Raw genomic sequence first — 20,426 nt, 5'->3', positions numbered from 1 at the left:
TAATTTCAGATGTAGAGTGCACTAATAAAGGATGCTGTCCATTACAGTGTTGTCTACCCACTCTCCTAGAAATATGCGCATGTTGGGTTTCTATACTCCTGGTAGTATTATTGTATAAAAACCGAGCTAATAATACGGACAGTGTCATACAGTCTAGGGGTTCAGAAGTACATGAACATGGTGGCTAGAGTGCAATATCATGTAGTTAGTCCGCTACGCAAGGCTCTTATGATAAAATATCTACCTCCACGTACTGAACATGGTTTTGGTATGACATTGGTGGCGGAAGTTGTTAATAAAAAAAATGTTCAAAAAATCGTATATATATACTGTTTGCAATGTAATTTAACTCAATCTGTCATAACACGGTGGAAGTGGTTGGCAATTTCACTGTTATTGTTATTGTTTTGTTTTATTTGGCGGGAATTAAAGAGTAATTGTTGGGAAGAAATGTGCAGGCGGGAAAAGCTTTGAGGATTTATCGCCCAGTGTTGTGGAATAGCAGGGATTATATTAAAAAAATAAAATTATATTTTCAACAATATTGAAAGGAGAAATAGGAATATATCGGAGAATTAATGGTGCCAAGAAGTCCCTAGTGACGGGGATTCCTCATGATCATGAGATCGATAGCAAAAGTTAAACCTGACGACCACCTTGGTTGCAAAATAGAGATCAGTGGCGAACGTTTTGTGTAGTCTGCATTCTTATGATAGGCAAGTAAGTGGTGATAGGTTGGCCTAAAACTTGAAAAAACTCTTCAGAAGAGCAAGAGTGGTGCAAATGGATTGCATAGAGGTGTCTAAAGAAGTACAGGAGCATGGATATAACGGAATTAGTGGCTCGAAGAACTCAAGAAACTATACGGAGAACCTGACCATAGTTTCTTGTATCAAAAAAGGGCAGACTGAGGTGGCTCGGCCATGTTGAACGGATGCCCCATCACGGAGTTCCTAAAAAAGTACTATATGGACACCCAAGGGGGCGCAAGACGTAGAGGTCGTCCCAGGATAAGATGGTTGGATGACGTAAGAAAGAGATCTGCGAAAGATAGGTATTAGAAGATGGCGCCTAAAAGCCGAGCATCGGGCACTCTCTCTTAAATGAGGTCCAGGTCTTATTATAGGACTGTAGCACCATGGGAAGAAGTGGCTCAAAAGATTGAAAAAAGAAAAAGTTAGGATATTAAAGTCTTTTAAAGAAGAGATGGTCACAAGTGGGTTCCGTAAAGAAGTAGGCTGAGAGTAAGGTGTTCGACCCCCCTCTTATAAAATCGACAGTTGGCGCTGGTCGCGCCGTCCATTAACAGTTGGCACAACTGAAAAAGATGAAGGAGGGGAGACTCCAGCTTGTGCTGAGCAGTTGCCCTTGGTCTTCTCAAAAGAGTGGGGGGCTATGTCTGATTTTATCTGTGTGTCCGCCATTACTTGGGCGTTAGCGTCCTTGTTTCGTCAATGTTAGATCAGTTGGTCCTTGAGCGTCTAAAAAAGTGAAGCCGTCCTTGTGCCCTTTGGTAAAATAGTGGTCACCAGATTTTTTTCCCCAAGTGTCAGCCATTACTTTTGTAATTTCAAGTGTAAAACGAACAAAAGGTACTGTAATTCGTGTCATTAATGTTAGGGGCCGTACTTAAATTACGTAACGCAATTTAAAGAGCTTTTTAATCCCTCCCCCCCGATGTAACAGATCGTAACAAAATGTCAACCTCCCCTCCCCCCCTAGCCAAATGTACGTAATTTTTTGTTATGGAATATCGTCATTGCATAGTATTTAATTAAAATCAAACATATATTTTTTATTTATTACTTATTTAATTACATTATCACTTAGTATGAAGGTTGGCTATAGTAGAATTTGGCGCGAAAAATATCGTTAGTATTTTTCCATTAATGACCAAAAAATTATAGATTCAATTGGAAAAATTACGTACAAGCATTAAAAAAACCCCTCCCCCGAACCATAACGAATGGTAACAATCGAGCCTTACCCCCCTCCCCCCTTGCGTTCGTTACGTAATTTAAGTACGGCCCCTTAGGTCTAGACCCATATGTGTTTGTTTGGTCTTCCTATGTCAATAGTAATTCTAAGTGTTGGTGGCGTCCCCCCCACCACTTGATCTCCCTTTTTGAGCAATATATCTATTTCGCAGTAACTTTTCATGAGGTCATCAAGAAGATTGGTAGGACGATATCGGTGAGTTGATGGTTCCTAGAAGTCTAGTGAAGGAGATTGGCGCGCTCGGAGATAAGGTTTAACCTGACGGCAACCTTTTGTCATGAAATAGAGATGGCGAAACTTATGTCAATTTTTCATATAAATAAGATGGAGTAATAAGTAAAGCTTGTAGGCTAAAAATGCTGAAATTCATTGTAAAAACAAAACATTTAAAGAATAAGTCAAAATTAAAAAACGTATGGAAAAATAAATGAATCCAGATTCTGATAAAGAAGAAATATTAAGATTTTAATGAGAGATGTCGCAGAGAGGAAACTGGATAATGATGTGGGGAAGGAGTTGTTTGTTAAGGTTGGCAAGAACTAAAAGGCTGTAGAACTGGAATGGTAGAAGTCAAGCAAACATGTGGGCCACGCTAAGAAAGACCGCCAGAACTGGAACAAAGAGAGAACGTTGATCCGCACACCAGACAAGAGAAATCAGATGTGGTTGAACAAGAAGATGGGTGCGGTAGAGAGGCTATGATGCTGTGGAGCCACTTGGTCAAAACCCACGCCACTGAATTATCTTTTTAATTGGTCTGTCAAATGCACTGACATGGCTGCGCTACCCGGACCTGGGGCTCTAAAGGCTTGAAAGACTGGTTTAGGGGGGGCCGCGGAGTGAGAGAGAAAGCCACTTCATTTGCCCCCATTATGTACTAACCGAACGGACTGCAGGGAAGCTAGCCTCCACCATTCACGGCCCTTTTCACGGCCACAAATTTTACCATCACTTTACCTTGCCATATACCTCTTGCATACATTACTTATTTCTCAACTGTCAATATGGGATAACTACATCTGATAATATAATATTTAAAATATCTTTTTCTCATCTGGTAATGACAGTCAGTATTTTCAAAAAACGACTACTCGTACTTCCTACGTAAAGCGCTCTCTGAATTTGGCACTTTGAATTAGGTAGCTTTTTCGGGCCAACAACTTATTTAAAAGCCATTCTCTATCAAGTAGACCCAGAGATTATATTATGTCAGTAATTATATCTAAAATTCATATTTTTATTTCATAAAGTAAAATATATAATTTGAAATAATTCTAAAAAATAAAATAACGTCAGTACGCAATTTATGAATTACAACATGCAATTCTTAGCTTGCCAAGAAACAGTTACTAAATCTATTAATTGCCGTAACGTTGTTATTATTCAATAAAATGGTGCCGAAACCTGGTACTCTGAATTTTGATTTCGTTTTCTTAAAACGCATCGGAAAATACTAACAATATGAAAGCAATCCTTCCGTTGGTGCGAAGATGTAGCGATAACATTTATTGCAGATTAGTTCAACAGCTGATGAGTGAATCTCTGCATTTTGTTACCAATATTGGGTCTGTGAAATCACTGCTTCTTCTTGAATATTCTATTCTTAGTGAAATAATGGAAGATTTGAAAGCCATGAAGTTGGCAGCAAAAATTTTATAAGGTTTATTATTGCAAGCATTTGGTCAAATTCAGAATACGTCACTGCTGAATTACGCTTCTATTTGGATACTTCAGTTTGTTAAAAGAAATATTCATTCATAGGTTAGGAATATTTGATTGCACATGCGACTAAAGGTCACCCGTAATGTAATTTTGTTGTTTACGACGCAATTCTATTTTGAACGAAGCAGCAGCAAATGCAGGTGATGGCATTCTCGATTGATTCCAGTACTATGTTCACAGTGTCTAAGGACAAATCTTCAATAATTATCAACGCTTTAGTTGTGAAATCCATGTTCATATTTAAATTTTCCTTTCGTATTCGACGAAAAATATCTCCAACCATGTGCGATTTATATATATATCTTTCATAATTCTGTTGGAGATGAAGGTAAACAGTCAAGATATTATCAGCCAATCAGAAAGAAGTACAGCTAGACACTTAATACGCATTGGCTGATATTTCCCTTTCCACTGCTCCGCCCATCATACAAAGATTCTACCTATAAGCTCCTATACCGTAAACCAAGCATAAATTTGACGATAGTTTGGTATTATAATTGCAGGAAATGGCATGTTCATGCACAATAGATCTCATTTAAAATCTGTTTTAGATTAATGATTATTTAATTTTCTTAATTAATAACAAACAATTTCTACATAATTATCATGGCTAGAAATTTATTCAATTAGCCTAAAATGTTAATTAAATCTTGTCCCGCCAGTTTGCTGCATGTTTAGCTACAAATTTTGCTAAAATTCGTTTTGAAATAGAAAACAATTGACATAATTGTGTAATTGATGCCAGTTCTATTATTATTAGCAAGAGAATTTGCTGGTGACTTATTAATTTTTATTAAAAAAAAATTTGGAATAGAATGCATTAACAAAAATTCAGTTTTAAAATTTTAAAAACACGAAATTAATAAATAATGTTTATAAAAAAGTGTTCAAATCCAATTACAACTCTCTGCAAGATGGTGGATCGATCTCTGGTCACCATTTCTTGGGTTTCGAATAAAAAAATAAACTCTTTTACCACTATTTTTGTATTTTTCAACATGATGTGCTCCTCAGTTTTTAAAAATAATAAATCTCATTTTCTGTTTACCACTGAATAAGATGAATTTAAATTATGTTCACTAATTGCGCGACTTACAAATTTGTAATTGATTACGTTATTTATAATCGATTGGTTAGGCGCCACGGTAGCCGAGCGGTTAGAGGCGAGACCTGCGAAGCTAATATGTATTGTGGTACTGGGTTCGATTCCCGGTCTTTAGGCCTTGGATTTTATTTAATGGTTAATAAAAGAAATTTACAGTAAAGTATGTTTGCTAGACGCCTCCGTCCACGACACCTAATTGGTAGTTGGACGTTAAGCCCCGCCTGAAAAAATAGGCGATTACTTTACTTTACTTACTTTTTTTAATCGATTGGTTTAGAAACAAAATAGGCCGATCTGCAAATATAATTTGTTTTGATTGAAACAATTAAATTTAATTACTAGAAATAAATTTAAGCATTTTATAGCTAATCTATTTCTCTGCCCGTGGCCACCACTTTTCATTTAAATTCTATCTAGTATAATCACATTTTAGACAAACAATCAAAGCTTTTTAATTGAATTGTGAGTTAGAAAGTGTATTTCTAATTCGTTGTAGTTTGCATTCTATTGCAAACTAGGCGGTGGTTAGAGTAATCAGGCATCGTGCTTATCATTTCTTTTTTCTTTTTAAGAAGCACTTTAATGGGTGCATTAGCAGAGAATATCAGGTTTTAAGTTCAAAATTATGCTCGCTTTTAACTGAAGCGGAAATTAGGAGCCTTATCAGGTAGGTGTCAGTGCCAGATAACAATGAAGATATCAGTCCGCAGGAGCGAACTAGTATTCCTTTATTTTCTTCATCAACATGCTGTAATTTTACCCTTTCTCCATTTATTAATAAATACCTGGTGCTAAATAATTTTTCTTTTAAATATTCTACTTTTTAATAAATTTATGTATATTAAAACTGTCCGATAGTAGTGTTGTACGAGGGTCGTTTGAAAAGTCCGTGCAAAAATAAAAACTACTTAATTTTTTGGGGTAAATCTTTTTTATTTTTCAACATAGTCTCCTTTTAGGCTTATACACTTCGTCCAACGCTGCTCTAGTTTGTTGATCCCTTCCAAATAATAGGATTTGTCCAAGTCTGAAAAATAGCCATTCGTTTCTGCAATCACCTCCTCGTTTGAATAAAATCTTTTTCCCGCCAGCCATTTCTTCATATTGGGGAACAAATAGTAGTCCGAGGGAGCCAAGTCTGGAGAATAGGGGGGGATGTGAAACGAGTTGGAACCCTATTTCCATTAATTTTGCGACCACAACTGCTGAGGTGTGAGCTGGTGCGTTGTCGTGATGGAAAAGGACTTTTTTGTGGGCCAATCGTGGGCGTTTTTCTTGCAGCTCGGTTTTCAAACGGTCCAATAACGATGAATAATATGCACCTGTAATAGTTTTACCCTTTTCCAGATAGTCGATGAGGATTATTCCTTGCGAATCCCAAAAGACAGTCGCCATAATCTTTCCGGCCGAAGGAACGGTCTTCGCCTTTTTTGGCGCAGATTCCTCCTTGGTAACCCATTGTTTAGATTGTTCTTTGGTCTCAGGAGTGTAGTGGATGTATCCATGTTTCATCCACAGTGACGAAACGACGCTTAAAGTCCTGCGGATTCTTCTGGAACAGCTGCAAACCGTCCTTGCAACACTTCACACGATTTGAAAATCACTCGACTTCCTCGATTCAAACGAATGCCAAACACAAAGAAATAGACCGATCTGGCTGAAACTTGGTGTGTGTTCTTCCAAGAGATGCTACTAACTAAACATAACCTCGATACGCGCCAGTAGTGCTATCTCTCTGACTTTGCACGGACTTTTTAAACGACCCTCGTATAAGGGTTGATCGACAAAAAGTGCACAACAAAGCGTAACGTTGATATAAAGCAGTGCTAAGTTTTAGAAACAAGAGATCAGTATCAACACTTTTTAAAAATAAATAACATAAATATAAGTTTTATTTTATATTATCACAAATAAACTTTTACTGTGCAATAAAACTAGAAAACCATAAAAAAATGTTTTGAATTAAAATCTATTAATTATTTTTAATGAGAAAAATGTGCTTGTTCACCTTTACACAGTAAATTAAATCTGGGATAAATATTTGTTATTGAAGGTCTCAGAGCATTTTCAATATTTCTTATATTGGGACAGTACTTTGTTTTTTATTGACGTTGAAGTTGAAAATGATGATTCACTTAAGTATATGGTACCAAATGGCAAAAGAACTTTCAATGCTTCGTCAGAGATGGTTGGATACTCTTGTTTAAAACTCCAATCCAAAAAGTTGCTAAACTGTTCTTGGGAAATTCAAGTTTTAAGACTTCAGCATCAGCAGAAAGTTCTGCAAATTCTTGTTGTGCCATTCACCTTGATCCATTTCTATCTGGAATGGTTTCAATGTCCAATCAAAATGATTAGATTCAATCTAACTTGTCCAAATGACCAAATCTGTTGTACTTCCTGAAGACAGGTTAAAGTTAAATTATTATTAATAATATGGACCACTCATGCTGTTAAACATTTCATATGAGTTGTTCTCTATTTTAGTTTTCCAAATGATTAATTTTTTTTATGAATGCTTTTACTTTATTTATCAGGTGGAGAATGTTAGTATTTTCTACCTGAAGAGACAAGTTTAGTTCATTTATCTTCTCAAAAATATCTGATAAGTAGCATAATTTACAAAGCCAAATGTCATTTTGAAAAAAAAATTTATATTTAGAATTACTATCTGATAAAAAAAATACAACATTACTTCATTTTTCAAAGCAACTAATCGTTTTAAAGTTCCCCTTCTCGAGAGTCATCTTTCTTCTGTATGAAATAATAATCTTTCATAATCAGATCCCATATTATGGCATAAGTTTGCAAAAATACGACTATTTAGAGATCTAAAATTAATTGCTATAATCGTATCTTGTAACACCGAGTTTAGGTCTACTGAGATTTGTTTTGCAACAAGAGTTTCTCTGTGAACAATAAAATGGGTGAATGTAATATGGTTATTACTGGCCAATAGAACCGTAGGTATGTAGAGGGGTAAACCATGCTCAATTACACGCCCACATACCACTTCCAAGTTCCACCATTAAGACTTTTTAGGCTAACTATTCTTAACAAAAGTGTATTCTAGAACTTTTTCACTATTTTTTTCCTCCATAGGTATTCATTTATAGTATTCATTCATAAAGAATGAATTAATGCAAAAACCAAATTACATTATTTTGAACATTTATTTTACGTTTCACCAACAACTACAGTTTATGAATGATTGCAGAATATGTTACATTTTAATTATGATGTGCCTAATTTTGATTTTAATACGGAAATTAGGAGCCTAAGGCTTTATTTATAAGGTGTTATTTATATTGCGTAAGGTGATTCTTTATGAAATACCTACAGAGGAAAAAATAGTAAAAAAAATTCTAAGCTATTGTTTTAATTGTAAAATAAAATGAACTAAAAAATAGGGGAAAACACAATAACTAAAACACGTAAAACATAATAATATACTTAATACTCTTAAGGGTTTGAATAAACACAAATTAACATAAATATAGTTTATTCGCATAATTCATAAGGCATAACATTCATAAAGCGTAACTTCCATAAAGAGTGACCAAACTCAACTCCACTAAGGAATATCTCCAACTACCTGCTACCCTGTTGCACCCCTAACGGTCAGCCTTTCTCTTACACCCTCAACAGGGTTGCCAAATATCAAACATTTCAAATTTACTACATAATAGATATATTTAGCATTAAAAATCCTAATGGCGGATCGAACAAGTGTTTAGTGGGCGTATATACTGGCCAATAGAACCGTAGGTAGGTAGGGGTAGACCACGTTCAAGTACACGCCCACATACCACTTCCAAGTTCCACCATTAGGACTTTTTAGGCTAACTATTCTTAACAAAAGTGTACTCTAGAACTTTTTCAGTATTTTTCCCTCCTCAGGTATTTAATAATGAATGAAGTTATGCAAATACAAAAATAAATTATTTTTAACATTTATTTTACGTTTCACTAACAATTACGGTTTATGAATGATTTCAAAATATATTATATTTAAATTATGAAGGGCCTAATTTTTATTTGAGAATTTTGTTAGAATAAAAAAGTTAAATTAAAAATTACATTAATTTTTATGGTTTCGTTTTGAGTATTCTGACCACCCACAGAAGTCCAAACACTTTTTCAGATACCGGTAGACCTCAAAACGGATATTTCCCGTGCTCATTCAAAAAATAGAAAATCTGCACGATAGCATTACCTCCTATTATTAGTAGTAAGAGAAACTAACTTCTTATCGAAGTGAACAAACAGTATTACCAAATATTCTTGAACTAATCTTATAGGAATTAACTTGAAGTGTCGCCTGGCTGATAATTCAATAGAATTAGTTAACCCCCTTGGTCTTGATGATTTCAGCTTAAGAATTGATTGCTGCTACTATCTCTGTCTGAACGATGTCTCTCTTAGCTAAGCTTACAGTGATACCAAACGTTGATTAGCCCCTTACTTGAGGGGCTATAACATCTTTGCAAATCCTTCTCTCCTATTAATACCAAGTTATCCGCAAAAGTAACTATACAGAAGGCAATTGTTTGCAGCTCTACTCAATTTAATAGATCTGTCTTAAGGTAGGTCAGTGTAGTCGAAAGCCACAAGACGTCGCATGTTCTTTCTCAGTTTTAATTCTATGATTTACGAGGGTAATCTTCGTTTGCTATATGAAAGTTTTCTTGTCCTGCATGTTGCTCAGAGTATACCTATACTTCGATTTGGTTTCCTGTAAGTCGTATTTCATTGGCAATTATTCCTGGTTCATGGTTGTTCTACTGTTTGTCTTTTAATTCAATAAACATCCTTTATAATTATTCTTAATTATCATCCACAATACCTAAATCAATTTTGCCATTAAATATTTAATGGTCTTGAAAAATTCATTTAATTTTTTCACTTTCTTTTATTTCTTGTCCAAACTTATGTAAATGCGCGAACGAAAACTGAAGACAATCAACAATGCAAATACTACACCCGCCCGTCTCCAGTTGCTGAAAAGTTTACATATGCAAATTTCGAAACAAAAAAATTAGATATAATTAATTCCAGAATTATCTATTATTAAACAAGTTTTCCGATCATCAATATTCATTATTAATCCTTCAATTTTCTTAAGTATTCAGCTTTTAAGAATTTTCTTTTTCAAAGAAAGATGTTTTAGAAGAAAAACATTGTAATTTTCTCGCATTATTTCTACGTTACAAAATTACAAGCAAGAAAATAATATGTAAAATGTGCAAGTGACCTTAAGTGATTGAATTCTGTTTAATCTTTGGTACGTTCTTTAGACGTTGCCGAACGGTTTTCTGACTGAATTATGGTCAATCTTTAGTAAGCAGTACGGTAGTTTAGGTTTTATTCGTTGTCAGACAGTTTTCTGACTGAATTATGGTTATTCTTTAGAAAGTAATGTGGTAGTTTAGATATTAGTCGTTGTCAGACGGTTTTCTGACTGAATTATGGTTAATCTTTAGAAAGTACTCTTGTAGTTCAGGTTTTAGCCGTTGTCAGACGGTTTTCTAACTGAATTATGGTTAATCTTTAGAAAGTACTCTTGTAGTTCAGGTTTTAGCCGTTGTCAGACGGTTTTCTGACGGAATTGTGGTTAATCTTTAGAAAGTACTCTTGTAGATCAGGTTTTAGCCGTTGTCAGACGGTTTTCTAACTGAATTATGGTTAATCTTTAGAAAGTACTCTTGTAGATCAGGTTTTAGCCGTAGTCAGACGGTTTTCTAACTGAATTATGGTTAATCTTTAGAAAGTACTCTTGTAGATAAGGTTTTAGCCATTGTCAGACGGTTTTCTGACTGAATTATGGTTAATCTTTAGAAAGTACTCTTGTAGTTCAGGTTTTAGCCGTTGTCAGACGGTTTTCTGGCGGAATTGTGGTTAATCTTTAGAAAGTACTCTTGTAGTTCAGGTTTTAGCCGTTGTCAGACGGTTTTCTAACTGAATTATGGTTAATCTTTAGAAAGTACTCTTGTAGTTCAGGTTTTAGCCGTTGTCAGACGGTTTTCTAACTGAATTATGGTTAATCTTTAGAAAGTACTCTTGTAGTTCAGGTTTTAGCCGTTGTCAGACGGTTTTCTAACTGAATTATGGTTAATCTTTAGAAAGTACTCTTGTAGTTCAGGTTTTAGCCGTTGTCAGACGGTTTTCTAACTGAATTATGGTTAATCTTTAGAAAGTACTCTTGTAGTTCAGGTTTTAGTCGTTGTCAGTCGGTTTTCGGACTGAATTATGGTTAATCATTATAAAGTACTCTCGTAGTTCAGGTTTTAGCCGTTGTCAGACGGTTTTCTAACTGAATTATGGTTAATCTTTAGTAAGTACTCTCGTAGTTCAGGTTTTGTTCGTTGTCATACAGTTTTCTTACTAAATTATGGTTAATCATTATAGTAGTTTAGGTTTTAGTCGTTGTCGGACGGTTTTCTATTAGTTTCTCTAATGATTTTTGTATATTATCTATTGCTTCATAGGTGAAGCCTAAAATCTAAATAGAATTGGACTGAAAACTGAGCCTTGAATAAAAGGATTTGTTTTCAATAACACAGAAAACGTTTCTAAACTATTTATCAAGATAATGTTATATAATTGGTGTGGCTTCCATTGCCACATTAGATGGTTAACTACAGTTATAAGTTTGACCCAGATGATCTACAGAGTTAAGTGATTGAAGAAAAGAAGAAGAAGAAGGAGCAGGTAAAAACCGGTGATTTGTTATGACAAATCTGAACCTGACACGACATGAAAATATTCCAGATTCTACCCACATCTCAACTGAATTATCTTTATATCGATCCAAACATAAGTACGCTACCAAAAAGATTTTCCTTTTATTATTATAATAATAAAAGGAAAACAACGAATTTTCGATTAAATACTCGTATTGTCTTCACATACTTTAATTTTTCTCACTTCTGTTCGACAAATTTTCTTTTAGTTCGAAATTCTTTGGTACCAACAACAGTTTTTCTGTGTTATGCTTTAATGTTCACAAATAATGGAAGAAAACTGCAGAGTTTTTCTTCTACATCATCTTTCATCGAAAGTAAATCAGAGCTGAACACTGGCCTCCTCTGCTACTTGACGAAATTTTTACAGAAGTTTTTAGCTCTCTTACCAAATTTTAAAGTTCAATGATAAAATATTGCATGAAAACGTGAACATGTTTCCCGGTTGTCTCAACACAAAAACATAAAAAAATAAGATTGTGATAGATAAAAGTTTATAATAACCATATACGTAAAGAGAAATGCACATTTTAGTAAGGTTATTGAAGGACAAAAGTAAGATAGAATTGAATAGAAGCGTGAATGAAACAGAATATTAGGTACTTATACGTGACAATTCAATGAAATAGACAGATCAAAGGAAAGCTTAGAATGGTTTTTGGCCCTTCAAACGTCTTCCTACGCTTAGTACTACCTACGTTATTCACGTATTCATGTGTTCCTGCAAAGGTAATCTTCCTTCGGTTTGTGGCACACCATTACAATACAAGAAAAGTCTTTAGCACTCAAATTTAGCCCACTAATACGGAAGTGATTATGTCAGCGATATTGCGTAATACTAAACGTTCAACGGTGCTGCATATATGCACTCATTTATTAAAGTCGAAACAATAATTTTATCTGCACTTCATTCTATTTTATAAGCATTTAAATCAGTAAAGATACAAAAGGTTGTGTCTGTCCCGAACAAGAAGGTGGAATAGCCACTTCTTGATGATCTTTTCGTCCTTTTAATTATTTTAGCCTAACAACATTTATATGGCCACCAAATACAGCCAAACCAAATAACCAATACTATAATTATTTGAAATTTACGACTACAGGTCACACAGTAAAGCGCCTACAATAAGTAAAAATGGCCGAAAATAGAAACATGAGAGAAATCATCTCCGATTGGCCAACTCTCTGAAATTAATTTCCCTTATTTAGGTAACTTCTGACGCCATGGATGTCAGAAAATCGACAGTGATGAGTGCCGATGGTTTAATAGATTAGAATGAATTTGGCATAAATGTCTTGTGTTTGTGGAGGGATACCCATGTAAGAGAAAATAAGAATATTGTCTACAGAGAAAAAAAAAATGGGATCTATGCAATAGATAGATGGATTTTTGCGAACCCACAAGCAAACTTTAGTTGATTATCATCATAATCAATCAATCAATCTTATGCAAACAAATTTACAGATGAATAAGTACTGATTCCAAAGAGAGCAAAATTAGCTCTTTCGATACATTTATAGCACGCTTTACAGATCGTTTAAGTCGGAATGTGTATTTTGATTATCATCATGATCAATCAATCTTATGCAAACAAATTTACAGATGAATAAGTACTGATTCCAAAGAGAGCAAAATTAGCTCTTTCTGTACATTTGTATCACGCTTTACAGATCGTTTAAGTCGAAATGTATATTTTGATTATCATCACAATCAATCAATCTTACGCAAACAAATTTACAGATGAATAAGTACTAATTATAAAGGGAGCAAAATTAGCTCTTTCTCCATATTTATAGCACGCTTTACAGATCGTTTAAGTCGAAATGTGTATTTTGATTATCATCACAATCAATCAATCTTATGCAAACAAATTTACAGATGAATAAGTACTGATTCCAAAGAGAGCAAAATTAGCTCTTTCTGTACATTTGTATCACGCTTTACAGATCGTTTAAGTCGAAATGTATATTTTGATTATCATCACAATCAATCAATCTTACGCAAACAAATTTACAGATGAATAAGTACTAATTATAAAGGGAGCAAAATTAGCTCTTTCTCCATATTTATAGCACGCTTTACAGATCGTTTAAGTCGAAATGTGTATTTTGATTATCATCACAATCAATCAATCTTACGCAAACAAATTTACAGATGAATAAGTACTAATTATAAAGGGAGCAAAATTAGCTCTTTCTCCATATTTATAGCACGCTTTACAGATCGTTTAAGTCGAAATGTGTATTTTGTCTTTGTAGTCACTTCCTGCATATCTATTTATCTACTCCAAATTTACTTAAAAATCGGCATTATTAATTGTTTTTTAATTAGGAGAAACCTAGAAATCTCATCATTTATTAGTGCATGACATTTTTTTCAATTCCGGAATTCCAGCACATATTTTGGTGTAATTTTAACACCAATTAGTTAAAGAATCGTACATTACTGAAGTGATAAACTAGAGGGATACTTTTTTAAATTCTCCCAAAAAATCAATGCTTCTGAGAAAATGTTGATAAATTGGACTTCAATCGTCAATTGTGAATCTACAATACAATCAATTGATCACTCGTCAAAGCAACAATCTCATTTTCAATCAACCATCATTTGCTGCTTGAAACATTTTAATATTAGCTCGTGTGGTTTAATTATTTAAGAATACAGTATAGTTTAATCTAATAAAATTAGTATTTTGTCTGTCTTCTTTAATGGCTTCTTAGACAATTTTACTTTTTACTTATTATTTACGTCTGTTTTACAACTGCAAAAATATATTATCTAGAATAAATAATACACAACTTCCATAAAAAAATATCCTACGTTTCGAAATCGTATATTTGAACCTTGATAATGGTCAAAATATTGATTATTCAGCGTTATATATTGGCACAAGATCAGAGTTAAGTTAAATCGAGCAGTGAGAAAAATTATCTTATTTCTTTTCCATTCAAGCTTAGTTCCATTTCTTGTTACAGCGACTGATTTCCGGTAGTTCATCCATCATCTGAAGAACTGTAAAGCATTGTAAGGAGTTTTTTTTTCCTTTCGATTTGCCAATGCACACTTCAGCATGTCTGAAGAAGGAAACAGCTCCTACAGTTAGTCTAGATTGTTTTCCAATAATAGCGTTAGAACGTGAAGTTAAGTGCAATTCGGAACATCGATTTTTTAACCTCTTAACAAATGTCAAATGAATGTCATAATAATAATAAATGAAAAAAAAAAAACGTTCTCACCATTGGGAAAATATAAAATGAAGTTATTTTTCTTAACATTAAACAAAATTTTTTGGCTGTACTTACCACGAATTATATTTAAATAATGATGAAAAATTCAAAATTTAGCGTAAAGATTTGTACGAAAAAATTATAACTTTAAAACATATTAAGTTATATTTTCTTCTGATGCTACAGAAGAACTATGCATGCGCCAAATCCTAACGACCTGCACAGCTGTGCAGCGTAAAGCCTTCTCTTTCGATTGCAGCGTCTCACTTGTTTGTAGAGAAATCTGTCTGACCGGAACCATCGTTTGTGTAAGAGGTGTTAGTTTCGTTTTGCCCGAAAACATGATACTACACATGTAGTAGAACAACGAAACTTATCTTTTATTAAAAGAAGTTTATGGCGATGAATGTTGAATCACGTGCGCAAGTTTTTGAGTAGTTCAATCGTTTACAAGATGGCCGAGAAGACGTCGGAGATGATAACCGCCCGGGTCACCCTTCCACGTCCAAAACGGATGAAAATGTCGATTATAATTATTAATCAACATTACTACCGGTGAGGTACTTGCTCAACTCCGTGAAAGAGTAAGGGAAAAAAACGACCCGATTTGTGGTAGAACAAGTCCTCAGGGTTCTCCATCAAGACAAAGCGCTGGCTCACACTGCATTTTCTGTCAAGAACAGTTTCTAGCCAAGTACTACATCCCGAGTGTTTTAGGCCATCCGCCTTATTCGCCTAACCTGGCCCCAAGTGACTTTTATCTGGTTCCCCAAAATTCAAATCTGCATTAAAAGGAACAACGATTTCAGTCCGTTGAAGCTGTGAAAGAAAAAGCGGCACGCGTCATGCAGGAGCTCACAGAAAAAGACTTCCAGCATGGTTTCGAACAATGGTAAATTCGCATGGAGCGTTGTAGTGATAGGGGAGGGGTATATATTGAAGGTGATAATAACTAAATATGTATAAATTTAAAATAAAATGTTTTACAGCAATAGTCTCGTTATTTAATAACCATATCTCGAATAGGATAACCTGTTAAGAAGGTGTATTACTTCAATTTTATGCACCCACTATTGCTTTTTTTCAGGTTTATGCAGGATTAAAAATACGATTTTGACGTAAAATATATTTAAAATATAATATAGAATCCAATGAACAAAATTATTTTTAAATCTAAAAATATAAAGAATCAATTTAGAAATATTTTATTCCCAAGTGGTGTCTAAAAAATTTATTATTTCAAAATATTAATATTGCTACATCATTACACTACCGTATGCATAGAACATAGTATAAGGTAAGTATAATAATACAGTGAGATTAATGTATAGCGCATTGCAGGAATCAACATATTGATTTAACTGAGGATTGCAGGTGCACGATCTACTTTGCTTTATAGTTTTAGCTGAAGAAGTCCAGTTTCTCTGGAGAAATGTTGAACATTTTGTAACTAAAATAAACTTTATATTAAAACCTTAGTAGAACGTAATTAAAGTAATTGTAATTATAAACTAAATAAAAGGGAACGGTTTAGCTGAGTGGTTAGCGAATACTGGATTCCAACACGAAGGTCACAGGTTCGAATCCAGCTGCTGACTCTTAAGATTTTTTTTTCTTCCTAGGAGCTTCTTACACTTCACTGTCCAGTGTTACCTGTAACGAGCTCAGGGTACCAAAAACGTTAAATGTTGACCCGCCATAAATTAATAAAAATTAAATAAAATAATGATAAATAGCTTCAACATGTAAGCTCAATGGTGAGCTGTTTCGATAAGTAAAGTTAAGAGAAGCAAGATGGACTCAAATCTGGGACCTCACAGTCTACCTCCTTTCCCTAATTACTACAATCTTTTCCATACTAATTGCCAGATATATTTAAATCTTGAATTTTATCGTTCTACAAGTTTTTAGACCCACTGTTATTTTAAAATTAAAATCGCTGCTTAAAATATCCCTAAAATATTTCTTCAGTTGAGTTTTCTTATAAAACAAACGTAATTTCTCATACGAAGATAAAAGGAATCCTGGAAAATGATACACCGTTTGAAAGCCCATTAAACAAGGAAACTTTTATAAAAAGTGCCAGCACACCTAGGTCTGATAATGATCACATAAGGGCCTAATGAGTTTTCTTCACAAATTTCGATAACTTTTATTTTTCCAGCATTCGCAGGGAGATTGAGGCTGATTAGAGAATAACTTATGCTTCAAAATGGTATCAATTTTTAGGAAATTTATCTGTCTTTCTAACCGTGTCATCCAGAATCGAATTCGGACTAAAACTTTCTGAGTAATAACATTTTTATTGCAAAAAAATAATGATTTTAGAAAAAAAACTTTAAAGTGACGTCACTCAAGAACAGAGCAAAATATGAAGTTGGCCAATACGTCATTGAACTCAACTTTAGATGTACGAGGGTCGTTTGAAAAGTCCGTGCAAAAATAAAAACTACTTAATTTTTTGGGGTAAACCAACATAGTCTCCTTTTAGGCTTATACACTTCGTCCAACGCTGCTCTAGTTTGTTGATCCCTTCCGAATAATAGGATTTGTCCAAGACTGAAAAATAGCCATTCGTTTCTGCAATCACCTCCTCGTTTGAATAAAATCTTTTTCCCGCCAGCCATTTCTTCATATTGGGGAACAAATAGCAGTCCGAGGGAGCCAAGTCTGGAGAATAGAGGGGATGTGAAACGAGTTGGAACCCTATTTCCATTAATTTTGCGACCACAACTGCTGAGGTGTGAGCTGGTGCGTTGTCGTGATGGAAAAGGACTTTTTTGTGGGCCAATCGTGGGCGTTTTTCTTGCAGCTCGGTTTTCAAACGGTCCAATAACGATGAATAATATGCACCTATAATAGTTTTACCCTTTTCCAGATAGTCGATGAGGATTATTCCTTGCGAATCCCAAAAGACAATCGCCATAATCTTTCCGGCCGAAGGAACGGTCTTCGCCTTTTTTGGCGCAGATTCCCCCTTGGTAACCCATTGTTTAGATTGTTCTTTGGTCTCAGGAGTGTAGTGATGTATCCATGTTTCATCCACAGTGACGAAACGACGCTTAAAGTCCTGCGGATTCTTCTGGAACAGCTGCAAATCGTCCTTGCAACACTTCACACGATTTCGTTTTTGGTCAAGCGTGAGCATTCGCGGCACGTATCTTGCGGATAGCTTTGTCATGTTCAAATGTTGATGCAAAATATTATGTACCCGTTCATTCGAGATGCCCACAGCACTAGCAATCTCACGCACCTTCACTCTTCTGTCATCCATCACCATATCATGGATTTTATCAATGATTTCTGGAGTAGTAACCTCAACAGGGCGTCCAAAACGTTCAGCGTCACTTGTGCCCATATGGCCACTACGAAAATTTTGAAACCACTTATAAACTGTTCTAATCGAAGGTGCAGAGTCACCATGATGTTTATCAAGCTTCTCTTTAGTCTCCTGAGGCGTTTTGCCTTTCATAAAGTAGTGTTTAATCAACACACGAAATTCTTTTTCGTCCATTTTTTGAAAATCACTCGACTTCCTCGATTCAAACGAATGCCAAACACAAAGAAATAGACCGATCTGGCTGAAACTTGGTGTGTGTTCTTCCAAGAGATGCTACTAACTAAACATAACCTCGATACGCGCCAGTAGTGCTATCTCTCTGACTTTGCACGGACTTTTCAAACGACCCTCGTACTACACGCAGTAGGCCTATGGACATTACTTATTGGTTCACCCTGTATATTCTTTAGAGAGATATTCAGTCTATAAAAAGAAAATCGTAGGAATTATTATCGAAAAAAACTAGAAAAATAAAACTAAAAATTTTATTGACGTGCATTTTCGAATATTGCATAAATCGATTATTTTAATCGTATAGTAAACACAATCAATAACCCACACAAACTAGAATGTGTACAGTGTTGTATACAGTATGGTTAAAAGTTGTAACGAGAAGTGTGATAAGGCTGCGTTTTATTTTTCTGTTATTTATGTTCCTTTCGTATGGTTTTATTATTGTTTCTAAATGCTGCAGAAATCTGTCCAATTTACTTGACCGTTAATAGTCGTTGCTATCTTATCGTGTGTGAACCTATCTTTGAATCTCTTGTTCGTTGGCTTTGTTTTTGTATTATGCACAATAAAAGTACCATTGGAGCGGTTTCTTAAAGATTTTGTCTAGTATATCTGGTTGGAACTGATAGCTCAGTTTTTGTTTTTTTCAGAAATACTCTGAAAAGTTAGTTTAGGAATGTTATTTATTTTTAAATCACTTGTGCTTAAATATATTTCAAATTAGTTTTAATTGTAATTTTATACCAAAATATTTTATTCTGACATTAAAAGGTTGATAAAATTGATCGTTTATTTTCCAAAAATGTTTACTGTTACTAATAAAATTAAATACGAAATTTGCATGCTTTAATATTAATTAGAATAAGTATCTAAAAATGTTCTTAAAGAGAGATAAAAGTTTTAAAAGAATTCTCTATTTTTAGTTAACTACTTAATAAAACTATGTTACGTAGTTTAAAACTATAAAAAAAAAGTAAAATATAAACAATTCTGTTTACGATAATAAAGTTAACTATGTACAGGTTATTAACCTCCCGCTAAGGTTGTAAGGTGCAGGCTAACGTGCACTGTGCGCTAAAGTATAGAGTGAAATTAAGTGTAATAAAATAATCATTAAAAAAAAAATAGATGCAATTTTTTCAAATATACTTTGAAAAGTTTTTTTTAAAAAAATCTCTTTTGTTTGTCAATTAATGTACTCACCGTTAGGGGTTTTTTTTATTCGATAACTTAGTTGTAAAAGAGGATGATTTGGTTTTTGACTTTTTGTTTAATTAAAGTCCACTCATTGCACGCAAAAAACGAAAAATTCAATTAATAGATTGCTCTAATTTTTCAGTAAAAAGCACTTGTGTATAACCGATTTTAAATTGCTAAAAACTTTTTATTCTACTATTTCTTTATCTTTGTATTTAATTTATATTACAATTATTGTAAAACAAAGGTAAGATGTGTGTTTTACTACCCGTTAGTTTGTACTACAAGTGTGGCGTGACCTACACACTGTTTTTAGACAATTGGAGGGGAGGTTTCTAAGTATGTAAGGGCTTTGTGTAAGGTTTCCTTCTATATTAATCCCTACGCTAACTCTACAAATTCTTATTTTTGTTACTTTTTTTTTTTTATTTAATTTTTCTTTTAATAGCTTTTATTTGTTATTATTTGTGTATAAAGGAATAGGTTATGATAACACGAGGAGTCTATGTGCAGGTTTCTGTTGTAATTGTGTGTGTTATACTGATGTACACTTCGCTGGTTTTCGAGCCATCTAACCCCAAGAAGTTTTCCCCATCACCACTTAGTCATAGCTCTTGCTTTCTAACTATCCTGCTATCTCACTCTGACTATAGTCAACAGTGCTGCACTCTACAATGTGTTTCTTGTAACTATGTATTGATCAAGTAAACTTTAGCACTCCTACATTCGTACGCCCCACTCTTGCTGGTTCAGAGTTACACTTTAGCGAACAACAGCTGGGATCTCCTTTACACATTGCTTGGCTGCCTTTCACGCAGTACGCACGCCGCCCTACCTACTGCTGTTTCTTTCTTAAGTT

General features: G+C 34.2%; 1 protein-coding gene across 2 annotated transcripts in view; it reads right to left on the bottom strand.

The window, feature by feature from the left end:
• The window catches only part of cpx (synaptic transmission protein complexin), a 1,020,744-nt gene extending 1,000,643 nt beyond the window's left edge, over positions 1-20,101 (bottom strand). For both annotated transcript variants that reach the window (XM_074114282.1, XM_074114283.1), the window contains exon 1: positions 19,574-20,101. The gene's annotated coding sequence lies outside the window, so the exon portion shown is untranslated. The remainder of the gene's footprint in view (positions 1-19,573) is intronic.
• Positions 20,102-20,426: the final 325 nt, after the last annotated feature.

This window comes from Rhodnius prolixus, unplaced genomic scaffold (assembly GCF_049639745.1).
Source record: "Rhodnius prolixus isolate KJV_2025 unplaced genomic scaffold, Rpr scaffold_7, whole genome shotgun sequence".
Lineage (NCBI taxonomy): Eukaryota > Metazoa > Arthropoda > Insecta > Hemiptera > Reduviidae > Rhodnius > Rhodnius prolixus.
This window is presented reverse-complemented; position numbering and strand designations above follow the sequence as displayed.